At 30.3% G+C, this 27,650-nt stretch overlaps 1 protein-coding gene across 1 annotated transcript in view; it reads right to left on the bottom strand.

Annotated features, from left to right (window-relative positions):
• Window positions 1-709: 709 nt before the first annotated feature.
• LOC127442236 (uncharacterized) overlaps window positions 710-27,650 on the bottom strand; it is a 50,567-nt gene continuing 23,626 nt past the window's right edge. Inside the window, exon 8 of the mRNA XM_051700116.1 lies at window positions 710-818. The gene's annotated coding sequence lies outside the window, so the exon portion shown is untranslated. The remainder of the gene's footprint in view (window positions 819-27,650) is intronic.

Here is a 27,650-nt window from a genome sequence, read left to right as displayed (position 1 = left end):
CAAATAATTGATAAATTTTAATTCCGCAAACAGAACAAGCAAATATTTTGCAGATTTTCTCATGATATTTCAAGCCATTGTCATAAGAGGTGTTTAACTTCTTCACTCACGTTAGCTCATCCAGGCTTTGACAGTCATCAGGACGTTGAATACAACAGTCTTCAGAAACAGAATTCTCAGCCAAAAGATGCCCAGCGACAAGAAGTTGATCTTTTCATCTGCAGAATAGGTATATGATTAGTCCATCTACAAGATCTACCATATGCTTTTGTGGTACAATCTATTATTGCTGCAGTATTACTGACAAAGGAACACCAGAATTAATGCTTTTTGACATGCTAGTGGCCTCACAAATTGAAGTCTATATGATTATAGTTATTGGCTGTGCTTTTTGTTGCAGTTCTATCAAGAAACATTAACAGTTTGCATAATAATAAAAAAATATCTATTAAGCACAGCAGACTACAAATGTACAAAAAAGCACTTACCTTTTTCTATTCCACCATTTTGATCAGATGATTCTGCACTGCAGACACCTGAAAGTAGAAAAAAGCATATTAATCTAATGCAACACAATATTTTTGGGACAAATTTATCCGGGAAAATTTTTTGAGACTGTATGTGATAATTCTTACCAGTTTCCTTGCAGTGCTCTCCAGAGAATTCAAGGTTGCTGTAGTAGTTTTGACCCTCGTATCGTACTGCTGTATTGTTTGTTTGACTGAATGGCAGCACCTTATCCAAAGCATTATGTCTTGTGAAGTCAGTTGCCAGGCATGAATCTCCGACCTTGAAAATGGCTGGTTCTTTTTCAGTTTCTGTAAAATATAAGAAAAATCCAAAATGCATTACTTTCATATACAAGACCTTTAAGTGTTAGAAAAACTTTTTACAATGACCAAAATCTGTGATCCTCAGCAGACTTGGATGATACCTTTAGAAATAACATACTGCTGTTGGTTGCACATCAACTATTTAAATATAGAGAATTACACTTTGAACGATTTTACGACAATGCTGCTGATACAACTAAAGCCAAAGAAGACAAGCAGCTGTGCCATTCCATTGTACCACAAACTTTATGTCAACAAAAACTGTACCGGCATTTTTTCTTTTTACCAACATCAGTAATAAATGGCAGCAAATTCAGTCAGTTTCTCTCAAACTGTAAATGTTTTCTTTAAATGAAGTTAAGCTAAGAGTGATCGCAATAGACTAAAAGCAGCATGTGACCCACATACTGCGTGAAATGTTTTAAATTAACATTGATCAGATATAGCCTACCAACATTTCTTAACTAATACTGCATTGTAACTTTCAGTGTAGGTCAATTTCAAGTTTAGTGGTAACTTAGCTGGATTAGAATATACACTGATTAATGAACTAATTGAATTCATGATGATATGTGTTCAAATAGTTCCATGGCATTTCAAAGGCATTTTCATTTGGCACATTATTCCAGACAGAAATGTCAAATTAAACAAATAAATTATTTTACATTAACATTTTAACAACAAAAACTCAACTGCTTTTTGCATTTGGATTTTATAGAATAACTGCCTCATAAATCAATGACACCAAAACTTTTTTCATAAATGGACATTTAAAACCTAAATAATATCACACATTCTTACTTCAAAGGTGACAACTGATTTTCTCAAGCACACATGACGATGCCTCATCTCAAAAACGTTTTCACACTTACAAAGAATTCAATTTTTCCGTGTTTAGTTATTTTCCAGAGAAAACCACTCAAAAATTAGTTTACTGAAGGGATTGTACAGTATGGTTTGAAATGTAATATCTAAATATGTTTTTCTCTTATTTATCAAAAGTGTATTTTGTTGATTTGTCATCCTGTGTCAAGCAGTAATTTAAATAAAGAGATTTAATTATTGCACATAGCTGTTTCAATGCTTCTTTATTTTCATTTTTCTTTTTGTTAGTTCTTGATAAATCTAGATAAATTCAGTTGCATTACATTTGTTGGATTTATACCACAATGGTAACAAATTCAGGAAAAAATCAAATTAAACATGTAAATGTTTCTATAGTTTATTTCATTCCAGATTCAAACTGTACATGTCCCAGGTCAGGTTATGCAATGCTATGTTCATTAAAATGTATAATTAGATTTAGAATTACCAGTATATAAAATAAATAATTGATTATGTATTGTTAGAATTATTTAAAGATATTAATTTAATTGGTTAATTAATCATTTTAAGTCAAGTGCACTTATCCCAATGGATACAAACATTAATAGAATGGTTCAAAATTAAGGTTTGTTCTACAGCTATTAGCATATAGTATTAATTAATCAGATTGCACCACTAAAGATTGAATTAAATTCATTTGTTTCCTGTTTTGAAAGATCATATATTATATTATATTATATGATATTATATTATATTATTAGAACATTTGTGTTTTAAGTTAGGGCTATTGATAGCAAAGTTTTTGTTTAGGTTTTGTCATTCTTTTTTTCAGCATCATTAGTCAAATCAATCTGTTTTTAATGTCATTTGATTATGCTAAATGGAAGAAAACACAGGGAATGTAAGAGCCATCATTTTTAACTTGTTGTTACAGAAAGTGAATTTATCTATGTGTAGTATAATAAAATGTCCACCATACCCAAATCAAACAATATATGTTTACACATCATGATCAGAGTTCTTTAATTAAAATTTTAGTTGATTAAAAAAGTTGATCAAAAAGTTTTGTCTTACTTGATTCCACAGTTAATTTTGTTCCTCCTCCGAAGATTATTTTAATATTATCAATCACGCAGATTAAGACATCAGTACAAAAACCATTTGGAAGGTTCCTTTGTCTTCTGGATAGACAATGTAAAATTAAATATAGGTAGGTCTGTATTATCTATCAGATCTATACTGTGACAAAGAGTGAACCTTGCACATCATAGGATATTTAGGACTTATTTCACTCAATTTCCACTGTAATCACTAAATTAAAGATTAATCAGTCAGTACCATCAGTCATGGTAATAGAATGTTAATTTCTTATTTATATTGCTGCATTTTTTATTTTATGGCATTTAAAATGTATATGTCAGTTATTTATAAACTTCTGATGTTAAAACAATTGAAAAATATTCTTTAATAATGGTTAATAGTCATTTGGACAATAAATTGGTGGACTCTCCTGCAGTACTTTCTTAATCATATAAGGGTAGTCATCTTTTATTAAATGGCAAGTTTTTATTATCATTTCTATGATATTTATCTGATGTTGAGATGAACTAGTTACAAATATAAGTTTTTACTTTTACTTACATGACTGTACAAACAAGTGAGCTCCCTTCACAAATATAATTTTACCAAAGCTGCCAGTCACACAGTGACTGTCAGTGTTCTATATGCTTTCATAAACAGCAAACTAAATCTTCGGTGTTAACTTTTAACGTTAGTCCCTCAGTATTACATATTTTTGTCGATTTAATATTTTTATAGACTTTGAAATTCCAAAATGCATTGCATTAAATAAAAATAAAAAGCTGACAAAAATCTCCTGTCCTATCAGTGGATCAGTGAATACAACTCTAAAGTAATATCAGTTAACTAGTAAACATAAAATAAAGCAATTCAGAATTTACTCAATAACACAGTGAACAGAGTCCCATGTCCAAATATTAGTTTGGCACTATTTTGAGTTACAGACCAGAAATACGCTGTACTCTTTTCTTGACATAAATAAAGAACAGGAGTTTTAAAATTTTGGGACCCACTTTATATTAGGTGTCTTTAACTACTATGTACTTAAGCATTTGATACAATGTACTTATAATGTGCATACATGTTGTTGCATTGCACTTACATGTGAAGTTGTTGCATTGTAGTTACACTATTAAACTTACCCCTAACCCTAAACCTTACCCAACCCTAATCATAAACCCTAACCATACCCATAACACTATCTCTAATTACATTATTAAAATAACCCCTAAACTTTACCCTATCACAACCCTAAACCTAAACCTGCCACAACCTCAGTAGCATTATTGTGAGTTTTGCGGAACAATATGTAGTTACACATAAGTATACTGTATTGCATTGTATTGTATTGTATTGTATTGTATGTATTTTAATGTTAGTACCTAGTAGTTAAAGGCAACTAATATAAAGTGGGACCACATTTTTTAATTTTACAGAGGCCACAGTATGTTTTTTACAGTATATAATTCATTGAATTATTAAATGAATATTTGTCTGTGGACGAAGTGGATTTTTTGTTTCAAAAGAGTCTGCTGATTTGGTGATTCTGTAAATTAAATCTTTTAACTCCAAATCTGTTTAATCTAAAACTATGATAATTGTTATTTTATATTAATTAAAAAGTTGTACTCACTTGATTGTACATACAATTGTGTTCCCTTATCAAATACGATTTTGCCAATATTGTTATTCACATAGTGGTTAGTAGTGGTATAATAACTTAACATAAGCACAAAAGAGACTCTCCACCATGTAACATGATAATGATTTTTCTTATTAAAGTGATTTACAATAAATAAATAAATAAACAAATTCATGGGCTGGTAGCCAAGCACAACTTTTGAAAGAATTTCGCATTTCTATAAAGCACATCAGGTATAAACTGTATAAATGTCTATTTCTTTAATGTGCCTAACATCTTTGGAGTGGTCATCCTCAAATGTGATTTACAAATGTATATATTATTAAAAACTAGTGTTAATAACAAAAAATAATATAGAAAACTTAATATAATAATTTTATTTCAAGTTTGGTGCCTGCCCCAAGAAACAACATTTATCCTTTTTACTCAAGAACATTTTATATCAGTTTATTTTTATTTATTTTTTTGGTTTCCCAAAAACATAATGAAGAATTGTTTGATAGCAGTTTATATGGTAAAACTGCAAGTATTGCATTTTATGTTTTCATTGTGATAAAAGTAATTCTTCTTTTAGAGTACAATCACAACAAATCACAATTAATTACAGTAAGTAGTGGCTTTATCTCAGAATGAATTCATGACTAAGATTCAAACATAACTTACTGATTTGTACAATAAGTTTTGCCCCCATGCCAAAGTAAAGTTTACGTCCAGTATTCGCACAGCCATTGACCATATACTGAAAACTAACAGTAACCTGTTACAGGCATCGCAAGCAATTTTGTCATAATGCTTCTCAAAAAAGATTAAAGAAGGTGATGTGTTAATCCTGTTTTATTAGAGTGCTAAGGGGTTAAAATAAAAACCTATGTCTGTAACTTTTGTGTTTTTAAAATTAAAAAAATAGTTGTGGTTGAACAGTTCTATGTATATAATTCATATAGGCATATAATTCATAAAGGCATGCAATGTCTGAAATTCAAATAAAATTACATTCAAAAAGTGGTGGCAGTGGTGGCTCAGCGGTTAAGGCTCTGGGTTACTGATCAGAAGGTCAGGGGTTCAAGCCCCAGCACTGCCAAGATGCCACTGTTGGGCCCTTGAGCAAGGCCCTTGACCCTATCTGCTCCAGGGGTGCTGTATCATGGCTGACCCTATACTCTGACCCCAGCCTAGCTGGGATATGTGAAAAAGAAGAATTTCACTGTATATGTGCAAATGTATGATAAATAAAGGAAATTATAATTATTATAATTAGTTGTTGACCTCAACATATAAACATCCTGGCTCAGTTTTTCTCTCATCATAAAATTGGATAAAGGCAACTGTCTTCTTTAAATTCTAATTTAGTCTATATGTAGAGTATGTATTCAATTCTAAGTTATCATTCTATTTGCCATTATTCTATTATTCAAAAGATTTTTAAGGATGCTCTTTTGATGTGAAGCAAGAAATAGCTATTATTGCTGTTGTTGTTGTTGTTGTTGTTGTTGAAGTGCAGCTGTTACATACTGTATATTGAAAAACACAATCCAGAAGTTTATATTATGTTGTAGACATTTAAAATGGAAACCCACAAACAAAAACATCTACATTGTACATTGAATCTTTCTCTACGTATAACAAATAGTCTATGAAATTATTGTATGAATTACATATTACAATTATTATATTTAAAATGAAAAGTGATGAAGGATATGAATTCCTACAACTTGCTTGCTTTTACTATAAATTTGGCCTCCTTGCCAAATAACGTTTGAACTAATAATTTAAGTATTAAAAGTAGCGTTAAGCCTTAAGAGGCAGTGTGTTACAGTGATTTTTTAAATGGATAAGAGGCATTTTAGGCACAACGCAAACACCCCTTACATGGCGTAAAATTACACAGTCATGAATGGATTAAATGGATGGACTTACATTGCTGTTATAAAATGGTAAGAACAGCAATATAATAAAAGACACCAATATTCAATAAACTGTTCGATTTATCATGAATAATAATTGGAATAAACAATCCTTCTGCCGCGTAATATGGTTTCCTATAACATTATCCTAACTACAGATTTTGCAGTTGCCAAACTTTGTAGCAACTTGGTTCATTCAAGTTCAAGAGAATATTACTTTTGTTAAACATCAAATAACCCCCCAAACCCCCTTTTATCATTTTGTCAGCTGAAATGCTGCCCTATAAAGGTTTACAGCTTGAAAACAAATAGCTAATTATTGTGTTCACATTATATTTTAGCACTTTGTCAAAAAAGCAATGAACTCACTTGGTGTAACTGTTAGTCTGGTGCCTGTCCCAAATATGATTTTGTTGGTTCCAGGATTCACACAGCAGTGCAGCACAATACCTTATGCGTAGGACAACTCTTTTAGGGTGGCTATTTTTTATTACATTTAAACATGAGACATGATTCTTTTTCTAAAGTTAAACTTAAATACAGACTGTATCTTATGTTATTAAGTTTCATTCTTAAATATTATGTTTCCAGCATGCTTTTAGTTGTATTAATTTATAAATAATGTTACAATGCATTATCCTTTAATAAACCTTGGATGCATAAATTAAATGTGAGACTTACTTAACTGTACAATGAGTTTTGTTCCTTTGCCAAAGAAAATTCTATTTTGATTATTAACATCGCCATTTACCTTGAACCAGAAAGTAGCAACATCCTGATAGTACAAATTAATATAGAGAAGCTAGCATTTTAAAATACTGGACTGAATGATCACTTTAAAATCTACAGTAAATAATTAGTTTCTGTTTAATATTTGTGCATATTTTCTATTATTATCACAAAAATGTATTTTTGAGGTATGATGGCAATATATATATATATATATATATATACAACTGATAACCATGTGCCTTTTCCAAATATTATCTTTTTGTATCCAGCATTCACACATTAGTGTACCATAGTACATTTACCCTGAATACAACTTTAGCTGATGATTTTACAAAAATAGATCTCGAATGTAGTTTGATGATAATATTTTGAGAAATATTAAAGCTTTGAACCTCCATAGCCAAATAAATAGTGATAAATTGATATTACAATGTTATATCTGCTAAACATTCCTAGCATTTTTTATAAAAATAAAGAAAATGCATACAATTTAAAGTGATGAACCATAAGATCTTGGTAAAGCAATGACTTACTTGACTGTACTATGACTTTGGTACCCTTACCAAAGAAAATCTTATACCCATCATTCACACAGCCACTGACTATATACCAAAAACTAGCAGTATTCTGATAACACACATTGTACACCTCTTAAACAATAGATTAAATAAACTCTTTAAACTGTATTACACCAATATACTTTTGGTAAAAGTAAACGAGCATCATTGTTGGGTAAGTTACTCAAAAAAAATTTGTTCAATACAAATGACTAATAATTAATCTAAAACTGTAATCAGATTACTGACTTTACTGATTACCTCATCAAAAAATTAATCACATTACTAATTACTTTTAAGTTACTTTCTAAACACTTTTCACAAAAAAATAGCATTATTTCTTCCTCATAACAAATTTAAAATAATGTTTATTTTCCTCTGTTTATTAACTCGTTAGCAGGCACACACCTTTCAGATGTCACAGAAACACAAATAGACGTACATATTCATGTAATTCATGTTTTAAATGTATTCTACATAAAGTATATAACATTATTTTTGAAATATGTGTCACCGTAGTAAAGAACAGTACTTAAAAGTAACTTAATTGACAGACAGTAACTGTAATCTGCTTACAATAATTTGAAATGTAATGCACTACACTACTTTTTATACTAAAAAAGTAATTATATTACAGTAAATAATTACTTTGTAATGAGATTACACCCAACACTGCCGAGCATGCTCGTAAGTGATTTTTCAGAAGATTTTAATATTACAATGACTGAGAAAACCTATATACTACACTTTAAACTTACAGGTACAGCCTATACAGAAACTGTAACCAAAATGGCATCCTTGCAAAAATGCAACAAGTGCAACTGGACATTCGACTTGAAGTATGTAATTGGTTTTAAATTACTCAATCGCTAATTAATTAAACTTACAATTATTCACTTGTCTCTACTGTCACTCTAAAGACCAAAAATGACTTTCCAGCCTCCTGAAAACATATTAGCAATGAATGATGTATGGAGACATACATCTAAAATAATTTAACTTTGCCAGATTTAAACACAATACTAACTTTAAAGGATATAGCAGAACATAATGTTACATACTAATTTCTATTGCAAGCTCTGTCCCTAACACATACATTACTGTGCAAAAGTTTTAGGCACTTGTGAAAAATGTTGCATAGTGAGGATGTCTTCAGAAATAATGACTTAAATAGTTTCATTTATCACTTAATGTCATACAAAGTCCAGTAAACATAAAAAGCTAAATCAATATTTGGTGTGGCCACCTTTGCCATTAAAACAAAACACCAATTCTCCTAGCTACACCTGGACACAGTTTTTCTTGGTTGTTGGCAGATAGGATTTTCCAAGCTTCTTGGAGAATTCACCATAGTTCAACTATCTATTTAGGCTGTCTCAGTTGCTTCTGTCTCTTTATGTAATCTCAGACTGACACGAATTTCAGTGGGGGGGCTCTGTGGGGGCCATGACATCTGTTGCAGGGCTCCATGTTCTTCTATTCTAATCTTTTCTGTTTGCAAAAGTAATGTTTTGGAGCCTAACATTTATATTTCCTATTGACACACTAAAGCTGAAGATAAATAACCATCTTAAGACAAATGCTTTTGTGAAACATTTTATGTGCCTAAGACTTTTGCACAGTACTGTAGTCAATTTTATTTGTGACAGTCACGCTTTGCATAGACTTAGTCGCACAGGCGCAATCTTTCTAGTAAAACTGCAACAACAAAACAAAAGTTATGTCAAATTATATAATTTTTTATCTGAAAAGTTCTGTGAAATAACTGGTTCGACCATGCAACAGTTTCTTTTCCACAGTTTGTAGAGGTCCAAAAAACAAAACAAAACAAAAAACAATAATGTTTAAGTTTTAAAAGACAGTCTAAAGAACTTACTTGTTTGTAATAAGTTTGCTCCCCTTCCCAAAGATAATCTGATACCCAACATTCACATAGTCATTCGCCATGAACTAAAAACTTCCTATTTTAATGCTACCAGTTATAGGCGTTTAGCCAAACTGTTACATCACCCAAAATTTACTTTAAACATTACCAACAATTCACCTGAAAGTTATACTTCAGGATAGGTCCATTTATGACGAGCAAACACTTGGTTACTGTTTAATTACATTTTGATAATGGAAATGTTTTTTTTTTTTTTTTTTTTTTTTTTTTAAGAAGGATGTAAAATATGGACAATCTAAACATGACTGTATACTGAAGCATAAAAATATTCTGTGATTAAGCTGCAAGATAACAATACAACAAACATCACTGAATACAACTACTGTAAAAATAAATAAATAAATAAATACAAATTATTTGATATTCAGTATTTATCTACAGTATGTACTTTAAAGAAGTTTGATTTGTTTGGCAATGTAAACTTACTTGTTTCTATGGTGATTACTGTGCCCTTTCCAAAGATTATCTTTTGAGCATTAGTCACACATGTGTTGAGTCCATAGCAAAAACCATCAAACCTTGTTTTGAGTGTTGTGATTTTAAGTTATTTTATATTTAAATACAAATTAGAAATTAATTAGATTCTTTTAAGAAGAAATAAAATAAATGACATTTTGTCAGACTTAATCACACTGGGCATTATTCATGAAACTTGAGCTTTGTGTAAATCCTTCATGAATCCATTCTTATGTAATTTACCTAAGAAAGGATTTACTAACAAATTACAAACAAATTTGTTTAATGAATTAGGCCCATTGTTTTTTGTTTTGCAATTAGTTAACTTTTAGAAGATTTTCAATAAAATATCATCATATTCTTTGGTATTGTTAGTATTATACTTAATGTAAAAGAATGATTAAAAACTCACATGAATTAAAAGCTAATTTTGTCCCAGATCCAAATGTGAGCATGCCAAATCCTTGATTCACACAGCATATATACTCATTACAATAAGTTGTGCCATTTCTAAGCTACAGTGTATGGACATTTGTCATATATTTACTTAATGCTGCTATTTTCCTTAAACATTTAAAATACAGTTTGAACATTAAATGCAAGCTCTGAATGGTAAATTTGCCACTGATTTTGCTGACAGATTGATTAATTACAAAAGGCTCTGAATTTCATTTTTTACATTACAAAACTATTTACCTTCATCTGTCATGCAACATTATTTATCACATTAACTTAAATATCGATCCTTTGAGACTTCTACAACTAATGTTTATCCTTTAATAGACATCAAACTAAAAATAGCAGTATATTCTAAATGTTTTAGGACCTTTTTGTTTTGTAACTTTGTGGTTATGAATATTTGCATTTGGAAAACCACACAAAAACATTTAATTTTCCAAACACACAGGACTTACCTGCTTGTATGATGAGTTTTGTCCCTTTGCTAAAGAAAATTGTATTAGCATTTTTCACACAGCCATTGAGCGTGCACCAAAAACTACTTTCCTATTTGAACAAGGATCGCAATGGAATCCACGTTTAATCCCTTCGCCAAAGACCATATTTGAAATTCTCAAGTAATTCTCAAAGCCATTGTTTTAAGAACCAACAGCTCTGGTGATACAATTATAAGCTTTTACTTGTAATAATCCTTTTCCACATTTCAAATATCTTTACTCTAGGCTACATAAACAAATTGTGTATGAACGTCTATTTTTATATTAGTAATGTTCAATCGTATTAAAGAAAAGAGCAAAAACTGTGATGATTAATACTGTTTTAGTCATTTATTTAGAAACATGAAAATGTTTCCTTCTCTCAGAAACACGATAATAATCACAAATATTTGCTTTCCAAATGTATCAGATTTAATATCATCACAATTTAATGGCATTTGTGTCCTTTTACTTCCCATGAACTTTAACACGTTTTCTTTGATTAAATTATTTTTGTCACTTTTGAATGTTGAATGGTTGCTATTTATTGTAATATAAAGATAAAGTTTCAGAAAATGCAAAAAACGTACTTGATTGTATGACAAGCTTTGTGCCACTGCCAAAGAAAATCTTATACCCAGCATTCACACAGCCTTTGGACATGCACCAAAAACCTTACCTGTCAGCCTCAGTTATAAGCTGCATAATGTTACATTAAAATCAGACAAATATGCTGCCAAACATTTAAATCTATTAGCACAAACACAAAAACTGCTAATCTAATATGGTCATGTATAACTAACTATTATTAGTTATAATAATAAACTATTATTTCAGTAGTCAATAACTGCTATAGAAAAGCTTAAAGGAATGTTCCAGGGTTCAATTAATCTCAATTAACAGCATTTGCACCATAATGTTGATTTCCATTGTAAATAATCTCCATGTAATTTCCATCACGGTATTAGATATAACTTTATAACTTTTAGTAAGTGATATTATCACAATAAAGTCATATTAATATTTAAAATGTTTGCATCTTGTGGCAATACTTTTGAAATGTATTTTAATGTTTAGGGACTGGCCCCATTCACTTTCATTGTAAGTGCCTTACTGTAATTGTTGTTGTTGTTGTTTTATAAATGAGGGGTGAGTCGAATTTTTATTTTGGTTGTTATCAACATTACTTTAAAACAAAACTTTTTTAAATACTACAATGGCTGAAGTAATGGAAAATTATCACCTCTATGTGACTAATACAAAACTAACACACCACTAATATTTCATCTAATCTGAGGCAAGGAGTCATAAGCACAGAATATAACATTTATCAATGCTTTGATTAATACTCACTTTTCTCAACTCTCAGTTTAATTCCTGAACCAAAAATGACCTTCCAGTTTGTCATCACACATTGAAAGCAGTGCTCTCAAAAACTGTCCCTAACATGCTTGAAGTATTACAACTCTTTCCGCATTATTCTCTATATTGCACTGAGAAAAAGGAACTTATTTGGACAAGTATCTACAAAATTGTAGATCTATCTAATCAAAAATCTATCCCATCAAACATAAACTGCATAGAATCCCAAAATACTGAATCTTAATGAGGACCATTAATTCAAAATGTTTTAAGCTGAAAACATTCACACTTACTTTTTTGTTTTTTGAGTTGAGTCCCTTTGCCGAATATTATTCTAACTCCATCAGTCACACAACCTCTGACCCCATTACGAGCACATAATGCTAATATCAACAGTGATCATTTTCTTTCTCTGGGACAGCTCAAAAATATTGAAGTAATTTTTTAAAATATATTTCAACAAGAAAGAAAGCATTCCCAGTTTTGCGTTTCCTAAAAGAAAAGTTTTAGAAAGTTGTAGAAGACAAGTGTACAGTAGTTGAGGATTATTTGAACATTAAACTTTGAAAAAGTTGTTGCTAATATACAAATTTCATAGTGTTGTCATATTTTTTAATTTAAAAAAATAAATAAATACAAAAAGATTATGAAAAACTCACTTGAATGAATAATAAATTTTGTCCCAGAGCTAAACGTGATGTTTCGAAATCCTTAACTGACACAACATGTGTACATACTACAGTAATTAGTTTACTATTGCTAAGCTAAAGTGAATATTTATTCAATTACATATAGGCTATTTACTCAACACTGCCATTTCACTTAACTTTAAATCACTGAACTTAGAACAACAAAAGTCTCAAATGACTTTGGAAGGTAATACCAATTAATCAGTAGACTCTGTATTTTATTTTATTTTTATAGATAAATAAATATTCTGATTCTTACTGACCGATTTTCAGTAAATGTTTTAAGTAGAGAAAAATTATTATTGGTTTTGTTTTTTTGTTTTTTCAAATGGAATTTGTTTTCCTGTTTATTGTGTGATTTTTTTAAATTTGGCTCTGACTTTTGTGGCCATGTTTGATTATTTCTTTAAAGAAAACTACAAATTAAGACTTGGATATCGGGAAAAAGTGATTGTTATCATAAAAAATAAAATGACTTACGAGTAGTGACAATGAATTGGGTCCCTCTTCCAAATATTATCTTACTCCCAGTATTCACACAGCGATTATTCACAGCACAAAAACTGAATGAATATGCCACTCAGTTGGGCCTTATCCATCAAACATGAGCAAAGAATTTATGTGTAAAATCATACTTATATAAATTCTCCACTAAATTGAATTGAATTCCATAATTTTTCCAGTGATTTAGAAACATATTTGCTCTGCTTGTGTTTCATGAATAAGGCTGAATGTCAGAACACTAACATGGAAATGTATTACATCATACGTAGAACATAAACACCAATATTAATGTACTAATGTGTTGAGCACTATACTCACTAATTTGAACTTTCAATTGAGTCCCGGCTCCAAATATGACTTTTCCTATTCCACTTAATGTCACACACTGGCATGGCCTCTATTAATAACTACTCTACATAGTTATTGATCAAATTAGTTATCGACCTCTATCTCTAACTGTAAAATTGACGCTGTAATCTTACTGAAGCAGAAAGGTAATAAATTACCAAATTTGATTCTGCTATGTCCAGTAGATGTCATTATATTTATTATTATGCAAACATGATGCTTCATTATGCTTGATATGTGTGCACTTTTCTTTTAAACGTATTTTATTGAGCATCATTTGCACTGTATATAGTGATTTTTAAATTATAATGAGATTTCTGCATTTTCCACTTAAAGTATCTTTCAGTAATTAAACAAAACACATTTAATGATTTAACAAACAAAATGAACAGTATGATAATAATCGCAAATTACTTTAACTGAACTTGAAAGTCAATCTGATTTTAAAAAGAAACTTCTTACTGGATTCTACTGAGAGCAAAGTTCCACTTCCAAAAATGATTTTGTATGTCCCATCATACACACATTGCTCAAGCTTTCAGCAAAAAGGGAGCTTCAACAAAACATATTTAATTATATAAACAAAACCAATTAACAAACTAAATGTGCCCATTAAACTATTATCCCATGGACGTGTTAATATATTTATAGATGAATAAATATTTAGATTCTTATTGAACGATTTTCAATAAATGTATGAAGTCGAGAAAAATATTAATGGTTCTACTTTTGTTTTGTTTTTTTCAAATGGGATTTGTTTTACTATTTATTGGGTTATTTTTATATTTTTATAATAAAAAATAAAAACATTTTTTAAAGGACTCTAATCCTCAATGCTAAGAAACTACAAATTAAGACTTGGATTTCAGGACAAAATGTTTGTTATTATTAAAACAGAATGACTTACCAGTAGTGATAATTAACTGGGTCCCTCTTCCAAATATTATCTTATTCCCAGTATTCACACAGTGATTATTCACAGCACAGAAACTGAATGAATTTGCCACTCAGTTGGCATATTCTAAAAATGCAGTAGCTATAATCTTAGGGCAATTTCATTTCCAGTCTTTTCAATTTTTCACGACTCATGATTTTTCCAAAAGTTGTATTTTTTTGTATTTTTTTTTTTTTTCCTAGATTTTCTTCATTGATCATATTTAGAAGAGATTTAAAGCCATTCTTTACCATTCTGTTAAAAAAATCATGATAGTATCAAATCAAAAAATATATAATCACTCACATTCTTTAACATTTACTTGGGTTCCTCTTCCAAAAATTAGCTCGTAATTGCCAGTCACACAGAGAATAGCTACATAACAAAAACCTACCAAATTAACGTTCTAGTTCTAGCACATATGTCTTTTCTCATTTTTTCACTCAAAGTAGAACAAGACAATTTAGTTCTTGCCAATATGTTATATATCATGTTGTTGTTTTTTGACTGGAATACATGAATACTCACTTGCAGCAACTGACAGTTTAGTTCCTTCTCCAAAAATGATTTTTCTTGCTCTAGTTGTCACACATTTCCATAGCTTTTGACATTAACCTTTCACCACAGCTTACAGTATGTTTTGCTGAAGTAATTTTCCAGGTTCAGTGCAAGTTAAGCTAAATCGACAGCATGTATGGTATGATGTTGCAATTTTTTGCCTCCAGTTTTTGAAGGGGTTAAAGACAAGCTCATAATTGTGTAAAAATCACACATAAATTCTTCTGTTAAAACTGATTTATTATTTGAGCTTTAAAGTTGCTTAAATTGTTTGTACGGTTATTTTAGGGTTTACAGTATTGTCATCATAGCAGCAAAGTTGTAAAATTGGCTATAACTTTACACAGAAAAAGTTAGTGAGCGATTTGATCACACTAAAATCCTGCTAAGACGCATATATTGGCTTGTGACTATACTTTTGAAACAGTGAGTATTCTACCGTTTAAGAATTTCGTCAATGGCCAGAATTTTGCATATATTTTTTTCTTTTTAAAGAAAAGGGACAAGTTGAAATTAATTTTTGTATTACCAACTTTATGCCACAAAAACTGTCAATTGAGCTTAACTTGTATTGAACCTGGAATATTACTTTAAAGACAATATTTAAGATTGCCTCAAAAATTGTTGGTTTAAACAAAGAGGAGAATTTTACAAATTAACAATATTATAGAAAGAAATTTCTTGGTCTTACGATATTCCACTATTAGCCTTGTTCCAGCTCCAAAGGTGATCTTGTTATAATTCACACATTAACAAATACCTCAGCGAAAACTCTAGGGACCCATTAAATGAACTGTGATGTGTGATCTTGCTGCTTAACGTCTATTAATATATTATTTGTGTTTATTCACCAGCATAAATTTAATATGACTTTAATTTAGGCATTAAATGTAAAAGATTTGGATCATTTTATTAAGTAAAGGGTTTTTTTGCTTAAAACTGACATGATATTAAAAATTAATTTCGTTAACACAATAGATATTGTGTAGAAATGGTATTACTCTTTGTTATATAAAATACACTGTACTTACTGGAGTTAACATGTAGCTGTGTTCCCTGACCAAATATGAGCTTGTTGCCGTAATTCACACTGTGTCAAATACCAGAGCAACAACCTCTGGATTCAAGTGGGATGCATAACCAGGCATTATTTCTGCCTTTACTTTTGCTGTAAATCCTGACACCTAATGAATAAATCTACGATCTAAAAAAGCTGTCTTCTGGACACAAACAAGTTAGTTCAACATTTGAAAGTAGAAAACATGATCAGCTTCTTATTTGCTTCTATGTGTAACATCGTCCCTTCTCCAAAGATGATCTTGTTTGCACCATAAGTCACACAATATAATTATCCTTTACAAAAACTACTTAGTAACAGATTTGGCAAAATCAGTGTACTACTCCAAACATAAAATTACTATTTACAATGGTTAACATTAGTTCAGAGCTATTTTAATATAATATTATTAATAATATTTTATAAAATAATCATATTTAAGCTGCACCAGTCTATGTCACAAAACAGTCAGTATCAATGACTTTTAGCACAGGGCAAGTTTCTCAGTTTTGATTTCAGAATAAAATGTGTACAACTAACATGACTTTTTCTTATTTAACTTATTTAACTAAAAATTTGTACAATTATTTTAAGGTACTGTAAAATATGGCATTATTCAGAATTTTACCCAAAAGTTAATGGCTCATTCTTACGGGGTCTATTATCTATTACGAACTGATGAAGAAAATAAGTCTTACGAGATTCAACAATTAGTGTTGTTCCACCTCCAAAGATAATCTTGTTGCTCCCGTAAAACACACAGTAACAAACACTCAAGCAAAAATGTCCTTTAGGGTGGGGCCCTTAAAAAGCACCAAATATTTGAGCTCTTAACTAACTATCCACTTGAAAACAAGATTACTGTGGATTTTTGTTAGCAAAGGTCAGGCTCGGTCAAATATTGTTTGTGTTATTTTGATCCAGAGCAAGAATGTGACTTCAGGCCATTACAAACTGCAACAGATTCATTATCCATTTTCATATTACTAAAAGATTTTAGCTGGGGCTTCATATACTGTAATACACGCAGTTATATTTCATATACATTTTTGAACTACTCTCTGCATAGTGCTGAAACGACAATTGAAACTATATTTAACATGCATTCTAAAGAATACTGAGAATAAAAACAAATCTCTAATAAATGTACTTACCTGAATAGATATTTAATTTTGTTCCTTCCTATTAGTTTGTCACACATCACACTGCATCAAGTAATAAAGCAACAACCTTTGGATACAAATAGAAATGTCTATAGTTCTCTCTGCAGGTTTAAGGATGAGATATTTCCTTAAACATATTCAATTATGTATTTCTTCGGATCAGAGCACTGAAATTTAACATAATGAACACTATAAACTTGGTTTTAAACCACTTAAACGATCTGCATTCCCTGTAAATTAGGAGGGACAATCACATATAGTTTGAACTACATAGCATTTAATTATAAAACTATGTATAATCTAATAAACGTTTGCACCTAACTACACACCCAGTCAATATAGTCAGATTTAAACTTCACTTTGATACTAATTATATGTGCAAAAAGTTCAAATGGAAACCATTTTCCTCCTTTCATGCCAGAGAAAACTCAGTTATTTCTCAACTTCTCTATTTTTGTGATGGCTACCAATTGGAGGCGTAGATTCCAGGGGGGATGGGGGAGAGTCATTCACAAGAATCTTACTTGCTTCTACATGTAGCATTGTCCCATTTCCAAAAATGATCCTGTAGCCCCCATATTCACACAACTGAAAAAGCCCTCACAAAAAAAAGCTCATCCAAGCACCATTAACATTGAAATTTCTATTTACAATCATTGTTCCATCGGGTGAGATTACATAGAAATTGTCCAAATTGTTCCAAATATGATCTTAAAGATTAATATTAAGCATTGCTTGGATGCTCAACATATTCATGCTCACTATTTGATTGCTACCATGGACATTTTCTTAATACTGCAAGGTATATCAAGTAGAGATTGCCTAATTAATTTCACATCTTAAACATCAGTGTAATTATATATAAAATGGGAAGAGAAGTTGTCCTACCTGGATCTATGAATAGTCTTGTCCCTGATCCAAAGATTATTTTTCATGAACCATCATTCACACAGTGACATGCTTCTCTTCAAAAAAACTTTCAGGTGCAACAAGGCCTCTGTTCTACATTTTTATTTTCCTGGTAAAATCCAAAGCTTTGTTCAATAAAACAACGTTCGGTGAATAGTTTTATTTTATTTTTTTCTCAAATGATTTAATGTGTCACTGATGATGTTATTTTAAAAGTTTTACTTAGCTGTGTCGGTATAAATTTAGAATGAATTGATATTTTTCTTTCTTTAAATTATTCCATTATTCACATCACAACAAACAACCCATCAAAAGCATTGAAAAGTCAATGGCATTGAAAGTCTTGTTGATTGAGTCTTGACGACTTTTTGATGAATAAATATTATTTGATAAAAGCAAATTCTTTAAAAAGATTACACTCTCTCAGTGTCAGTGCTGCAGCAATCTTATTTGTTAGTATTGAACTGGTTAATGGAGGAATAAACAATTTTATAAGTTACATCTCATTATTGCTGAATTTGTCTAAAAATAGGAATTTCAAGTCTCTTGATTCAACTTTTAGAGATGTTCCTTGACCAAAAAGGATCTTTCTCCCACCAGCATCCACACAACAGAAACAATCACAACAAAAAGTAATCCAACTCCCAGGAACTGTTGCTAATATGTGTTAGATTCAATACATATAATTATTGCCAACTGTCAAACATACAGTATATATTGCATTAAAACACTATATTAGGGTTTGGGTATTTTTCTAAGTACTGAATATTTGTCATTGTGGCCTTTTTAACATAACATTTATTATTACCAAGTCTTTTTGTTTATGGTCATTTTTTTAATTTTTTTATTGGTAACTTATGTAAATTTTGTATATTTGTAAAAATATATATATATTTGAAAATAAAAGAATCAGATCAATTTCTTATGTGACTCCACATATAATGTTGTTTCTTTTCCTGAAGCTGAATCTTCTGAGTCCTGTCATTCACACATTAACTGACCTCACAGCGAAAACAATTTTTGTTTCATTTTAGGGTTTATGGAAATTTTTTATGGAAAAATTAGTTTATTCTCTTTTTTATTATATTTTTTACACTTTTCTGATTGCGTTGTATTTAATGTTTACTTTGGTTTAAGATAACAGCAATTTTAAATGTCAACATCGATAAATTAGTAAAATTTGTATTGCCAAGAAAACAGTCAAGATTTAAATACTCAGTGTAACTGTCAGTAGTGTGCCCTGACCAAATATAATTTTGTCTCCAAGAGTCACACAGTGTTGTGCACCTTGGCAATATCTAACATGCAATTTTGAATTCTATTTAATAAAGGAAAACAGATGCTTGTTAAATATTATATACATGGCAGTGCCAACATAATATAGCAACATTTAAGATTTGCAAAATGTAAAAGTGGCTTCAGAATTTGGTTTTACTCTCATGTATCCATGGATATAATGTAGCAATTTTTTAAATAATTTATTAATTTAATTTAATAAATGTACTTTTATAAAATTTGTATAATGAATAAATCTATTTATTCAGTCAATAAATTTTAATCATTCAAGTAACTTCATTTACACTTACTTGAATGAACAGTTAATGATGCTCCAGACGCAAACAATATTTTTTCCACACAGTGGCTAACACCTCACCAATTACATAGATTGCTCTAGTATTACAAAATCTTAAGTAAAAATATTTACTATAATTAAAATAAAAGGCATATAATAACAATGAGTAATTATATGCCTTTTCCAAAGATGATCTTCTCAAATCCAAAATTCACAAAGCAAGCAGCAGAATTACACATATCTCAAGAAAATGGTTTTTGGAGATTGAATATATTTTATAACCCTAATCCTAATCCTCAACGATAATTTGAGACCACAGACAGATATAGGTCAGGGCCGTTTCGGACCATTCTGGCGCACTAGGCGAGATCCCTATTGGTGTCCCTGTTCTGGGGGGGGTGAGGGGGTGTTTGGGGAGCATGACAGCGGCCTCCTCTTTGGCACCCCCCCAGTAGGTGGTGCCCTAGGCGAATGCCTGGAAACGGCCCTGATACAGGTACTAGAATAGTAATTAAACTCAAAAGATACATCAGAACAGCTGGTTCTGTTGTACATCATTCAAAAATATGTTGTATTCTCATGTATGATAAAAAGAAATTTTCAAATGAAACTTCTCAGCCGGAAATACATTTACGCGACTTAACTGTAAATTTCGTTCCTGTTCCAAAAATGATCTTCCCATATTCCCCAGTATTCACACAATATAAAACTACACAACAAAAAGAATAACAGTCAGAGGAGAATTAGTCTCCCAGTAATTATAATGATAACTTCAATGGCTACTTACCTATTTCAACTATTAATTTAGTTCCAGAACCAAAAATAACTTTTGAATTTGCAAATCCATACACACACTGTTTTACGTCGTACCTTTAACCTACTGATAGCTTTAACAGAACCTCTCATGGGACTTCCTGGCATGTTAATTCAGAATTAACATATATCCTTCGTTTTTAAAAATGACAAATTTCATATCTGACAGACTGTTAGTCTGATTACCGATATTACCGATATTTCTTGTTCCTTTACTGAACAGAATCATGTCTCAGTGTTGGCAACTGATTCAGTTACCCTCTTCAGTAATAATTGTATACTATAAATTATTTATAAATGGATCATAGACTGTCACAGTTTACATGTTTACATGTTATTTATACGCATTGTTTACGCATTCATAAATGTAATCACATTTAGTTGCTTCTATTAAATGCTCAATGAAATTACTGCATATACAAATGAAGAATAATATGAGAATTGCCACTTGCACACACAAGTTACAGTAAGCTGTGAAGATTTTAGAAGTTTAAAAAAAAATGTTGGCAACTAAGGATAGGTTGAAATAGAGGGGAAAAGTTGGAAATAATGTTGAGATGTTGGGAAATGCAATGTCCACTTTGGTTCTGAAAGGGAGTTTTATATAAACACATAAAATAAGTAAATGTGAATGTTATATTGGTAGATTTTAGCAATACCTGAATCGAAAATATGTTTGGTTCCTTTCCCAAATATCACACGTCCTGCTGTGTTAGTCATGCACAGTTATATAGCTTCACATAAACTGAAGATGACCTCTGACTTCAACACATTCTAATTAGTTATAAAGTAATTTCTGCCACCATTTGTTTTAGTACAACGTTTAAGAAATGACATGGATTGATGTAGCCCTATTGAGAACTTTAGTTCTCTTTAGAATTTATAGTAAAAGCAATATTGTTTTTACAATACACAGAAACCTATACAATCTGTATAATTTGTATATAATGGAACTTTGGGGAAATAATGAAATCAAATTAATCCACAGGGCAGATCACTTAAGAATTTTAAAATAATTTTAAATTAATCAACTTTTTAAAAATAATTTTCCATTATCCCATATTTATGATCACCCTTGTTTCTTGTGTTATCAGAATAAGTCACATAGTGCAACCACATGCTTTATCTCTTGCAATTATTTCAAAATCTTATTGCCTGGTGGAAATACGTTTTGCAATCTAAATAATTTTTTTTTTTTAATAGTACAGTATTTTAAATGTTTCCACATTCTGGAAACTTTGGCTGCATTATGTCATGCATCTGAAGTGTTTGTACAACATTTACTAACTTATTTTTTACAAATACTGGTGAGTGGAAATAAGGGCTTAGGAAAACTAAGCACTACCTGAGCTGACGGTAAGTTTTGTTCCTTTTCCAAATATCAGTTTCCATCCTCCTGTATCAGTCACACAGAGGTACATGCAACACTAAAACATGCTAACTACTTAATGTTATACTGAGAAACTAAGGTTTGCTCTCTAATATTATATATTGCTAGAATTGAAAGAAAGGTTAGGTGAAAAATTATTTTGTTATATTCTTTTGTCCATACACAAGAGAAATTAAAATGTACTTACTTGTTTCAATTACCAATTTTGTGCCTGTCCCAATCATAATTTTGTTTACTCCAATTCCATAAGTCAAACAGCATTAGACAGCACAGCAAAATCTCTCCAGTCTGAGAAACACTGATCTTGAAACTACAGACCTTTACTGATCCACACAAATATGAGTACAATGTCCAATTTAAGTAAACGTAATCGTAATTTTACAAAAAAACCTATGACTCTATTAAACCCCTTAAAAAATGTAAGTTCACATTTTTGTTCATGTGTCATAAATAACATTGACTTTATTTAATATCTCTTATTGTAGATGGAATATTTGTAACTAAATTAAAAGCATTTGTTCATTTATTTTATTTACTTTTTTCAACATTAATTTTAGTTCCAGAGCCAAAATAGATTTTGTAGTTTCCAGTTCCAGTCACACACTGTACCTTCCCTTAGCAATTACTCTACACTCTCATTTAGCATTAAATAAGCATCATCTATGGAAGTTTCAATACAGAATGGAGGGGATTCAATATTTTTTATTATAGAATCTTATACCTTCTATATATTTAACTATTTCCACTAGCTATATAAAATTACAGACTTTGTTTATAATATATAAAAACTGAAAATTAAACACACTTGGATTGTTTCTAATATTAGAGTACTGTATTGTGAAAGAATTGCAATACATTCTGCCAGTGTTTTCCTTGCCTACAGTGTAAGCTCATGTTTGTTGGTGTTCCCTAAGTAACACTGACTTTGTCTAAGATCTCTTGGTTAAATGTAGAACTTCATTACAGACTTTACAGTAATTGTTATTCACTCACTTGTATGAACAATAAGTTTGATTCCAAAGCCGAAATAGATTTTCCTGTTTCCAGTTCCAGTGGCACACTACATTTCCTCTCAGCAATTACTTTACACTCTCAAATAACATAAAATACTCATTTTCTATAGACGTTTGTACTGGTAATTGGGAATTTTGTAGTTTCACTTTGGAAAATGAAACAGATTTGGTTATGCTTAATAAGATAAGCTGATGGTGAAGGATTTTGTATATAACAAAAACAAAGTCCATTTAAAATAATATTAGGCGTTCAATAAGAAGTTAAGCTCAATTGGCAGCATTTGTGGCATACTGTTAATTTCCACAAAAAATAAATTCGACCCTCCTTTTCTTAAAAAGCAAAAAATGAGATTATAGTGTGGCACTTACAATGGAAGTAAATGGGGGCCACTTTTTGAGTAAGAGTAAAGTTGTTTAAATCATAATTTTTGTGGTAGTTTTAGGGTTTATGGCATCATGTGGTCATGGCAATGAAGTCATAAAATTGGATATAACTTTACACAGAAAAGGTTAGTAAGCACTACATTACTCTTAAATCATGCTAACATACATTTTGTTTACGTCTTGGCTATACTTTTGAAACAGTGAGTATTTGAACGTTTATGGATTGGCCCCATTGTCTTCCATTGTAAGTGCCTTACTGTAACCAAGATTTTTGCATTTTTAAAGAAAAGGAGGGACAAGTTGAAGTTACTTTTTGTAGTAATCAACATTATGCCACAAATGCTGTCGACTGAGCTTGATTTCTATTGAACACGGAATATTCCTTTAATATAGTCTAAACATAGTAAATGATAGAAGACTGTAGGAACGTTTGAAACCATCTATGAAATGTAAATAGATGGGTAAGGTTCTAGATACTCACTTGTGTGGACTTCTAATTTTGTGCCAGACCCAACGATTAGCTTTCCATATGCACTGCTAGAATCTACACAGTGCTAAACCTGATAACCATAACTCTATACATAGGACTGATTGAGACTTAACAAAACATTTAGCTAAATATGTACATATGATGTACTTAAGGCCATTAATAAACTGCTTTTAACATTCCTGTACATCTAAACATAATTTTCTACTCTCTATTATGCTTCAGATTAAACACACTATCAAACATCACATGATCATATACCGTATTTTTGTGGCCATAAGCTGAAGCTTAGTTTGTTGTAAGTAGTGGCCTCAATATGTCCTTAAATACTCAATAAAATACATTACATGCACTGTTAAAATAAATAAATAAATAACTGGCAGCTGTGGTTGCCAGAATAATTATGTATAAAATACACTACAAATGTAAACAACTTTACAGAACAACCTGTAAATTTTTGCTTAAAATTTAGTTTTTTATGGTATATTTTACAGTGCAGTACCGTCGTTTATATTATTAAATGATAAACTTAATATATTAACCTTCTGAAACTGTAAAATCTGCTGTTCTCTTTATAATGTATTGTTAATTACTGTAGTAATTACAGAAGGGCTCATGGTGACATGAAGTTCAACAACAGTGGGTCTTCCACGAGCAATGACCAATAAACCTGAAGAGACAGTGCTCAGTGTCACTCACACAAACACTAAACACCATCAGGGTAACACATGTGAAATTTAAATAATGTGGTAAAAATTAATTAACTACATCAAATATAACACAGAACACCCCGGTGTACGTAACTAATATTAAAAATAAGAAGAAACATTACTATTCCCATAAAATAAAATGAAATGAATAGGGTCACGCAGGGAATTCTGGGAACGCCTGATTACTGTTTTGTTACCATAATTTTATCAATAATTTACCATAAAAAGTAAATGTACTCTCTTGTTAAACATAATATACATTTTAACCGTTAATCATACGGGAAAATCATACTTTTTACATCTAAAAAATGTAAATGTATAATTTTTTACAACATTTTACCGTAAAACTATGTATTGTCTTTTTAAATATATATTTGTTTAAATTACGTAGATATTTTACAGTAACTACTATTAACCAATTTAAAAAATTTTACTGTAGCATTTTTACAGTCTTTTACCATTAAAATTACGGACATTTTTTATAGTGTGAGTTTGCTCCATATTTTAAAGCCAAAATTCTTTTTCCAGCAGGTAATTGCATCATGATTATGACTTGCATCAACTGTTATCATAGTTGTGATTAATGCATATTTACAATAGAATATGCTTACATTATAGTCAGGATGACGATTTTTTATAACTGTCAGTTTATTTTTGTTTTAGACACCTGATGAAGTCTAAATGAAAAGTGTTTTTTAAACCATTTAATTATGAACTTCTTAAAATTCTTTCTATATGTAATATGAATAGCAATTAGTGGATATTATGTTATACACTTACTTGTTTGAACAGGAAGATTTGTACCTTGGTCAAAACTTAGTTTCTCTCTAAAGTTATTGGACATACAGCGCTGAAATTCATAACATTTTCTGACTGCTCTACCAATGTTCTCTCAATAGAGAAGGACAATATCTACACTGTACAATATCTACAATAAACTACACTGAGCTTTGCAACAACAGTTTTACAATATAATGTAATCTTAGAAATGGTTGATAATAATTAACTTGTTTTGATGATCAATATTGTGGCTTTCCTAAAAATAAGCTTTTGCTCAATCTATACACTCTCTGATTAAAGCTTGATCACCAAACACAAAACAGATTATATACATAGTAATTACTACCTTATGCAGAATATGGTGCGTTGTATAAACTTAATCTGATTTGAGGAGTGGGATTGTGGACACTTACTAGAGTACACTTGTAATTTTGTCCCTGATCCAAAGATGAGCTTTCCTTATCCAATACCAGCATCCACACAATGCTAAACCTATGAACTCTAACTCTCTACATGTGTCTGCTTGAAGGCCCATAGCATTTGTATTAGGATAATACACACATTATTTTGTTTAAGTTGTTTTTTTTTTTTATTGTTTTTTTTTACAATTTGTCAAGATAATGCGAAAATAAATTGTGTATTAAAACTTACAAACAAATTTTATGCCTTTAGATACATTTTAAGTTGAATTTCAATTGAATATATATATATATATATATATATATATATAGTCTAAATTATCATTTTCATAGTTCAATATTAGTAAGTAAGCACTTACTTGTCTCAACAAGTAGGTTTGTGCCTTTGCTAAGTACAAATTTCCCTCCATAGTTCGTTGACACACAGTGCTAAGACTCATGACATTTTCATTTATTCATGCCATTCTGACTGCTCAGCTAAAGTTCCTCTTTTATTTCCTTACTTTTTTATCTGGTTTTGCAACCACATCTACTGTAGATTAATATACTTTTTAAATATTTATTATGGATGGGTATATTATTTTGGATGATTTAAACTATAAATATTTTTTTGTTTCATGTTTAAAACTCCAAAAGAGCCATATATATATAATTTGAGAGGAATGAAAGGAAAATAAATCAGGGAATATACCATTTTATCATACCTGATTGTACTGTAATCTTTTTTCCTGTCCCAAATATCATTTTATACCCTGCAGTGCTAGTCACACAGAATAATCTAGCTGTACAAAAACACCTCAGCCTTTAAACTAATACTAATTACTATTATTATTATTATTCACTTTTATTTCGTTATTTTTTTAGATTTAGTTTAATTATTTAGATTATTTTAAGACACATGAGGGAATCATGTGCAGTGACACCAAGTTAGGACCTTGAGATTTATCCTTATACTTCATGTTTAAATCAATACCTTTCACAGTATAATATAAACAGGATATATAAAATAACTTGTTTGTATTCTTACTTGTGACGACTGTCAATTTTGTGCCTGTCGTGAAGAATACTTTATCAACATTAACTCCAGTAGTCCCACAGTATATGACCACAGAGCAAAAACTATGTAGCCCGAAGGACACAAATCTATTCAAGTTTAAGGTGAATGTTAAAATCACTGATGTTCCCTAGCTGATTCCCTAGATTAAGCATATACTGAATGAATCTAGATTTGTTGTATTAAGATTAAAAATAAAACAGTAAAAAAAAAAAAAAAAAAAATCTTTCAACATCTGACCAAAATAATATAAATCTTTATCCATACTATTAATGTATGTAACTATAATATCTTTTCAAAGATATTGCTCAAATTTTATTATATGTGTTTAATATCAAGTTCTCACTGTCCAGTATGTATTTTTATGCTACTGTAATATGATCTACTGTTTTATAAATGTAACATTTTATATTTTAGCAGAAAATACTGATTTTGGATAGATGTAATGTCATAATGTTTCCTAAATTGTTTGCAGACAACTTACTACTTTCAACTATAAGCTTGGTTCCAGAGCCAAAATAGATTTTCCAGCTTCTAGTCTGAGTCACACACTATATTTCATCCCTACCATAACTCCCTCACACAGTACCTTTA

This window comes from Myxocyprinus asiaticus, chromosome 6 (assembly GCF_019703515.2).
Source record: "Myxocyprinus asiaticus isolate MX2 ecotype Aquarium Trade chromosome 6, UBuf_Myxa_2, whole genome shotgun sequence".
Lineage (NCBI taxonomy): Eukaryota > Metazoa > Chordata > Actinopteri > Cypriniformes > Catostomidae > Myxocyprinus > Myxocyprinus asiaticus.
Note: the sequence above shows the minus strand (reverse complement) of the source record. Positions and strands in the feature narration are given on the sequence as shown.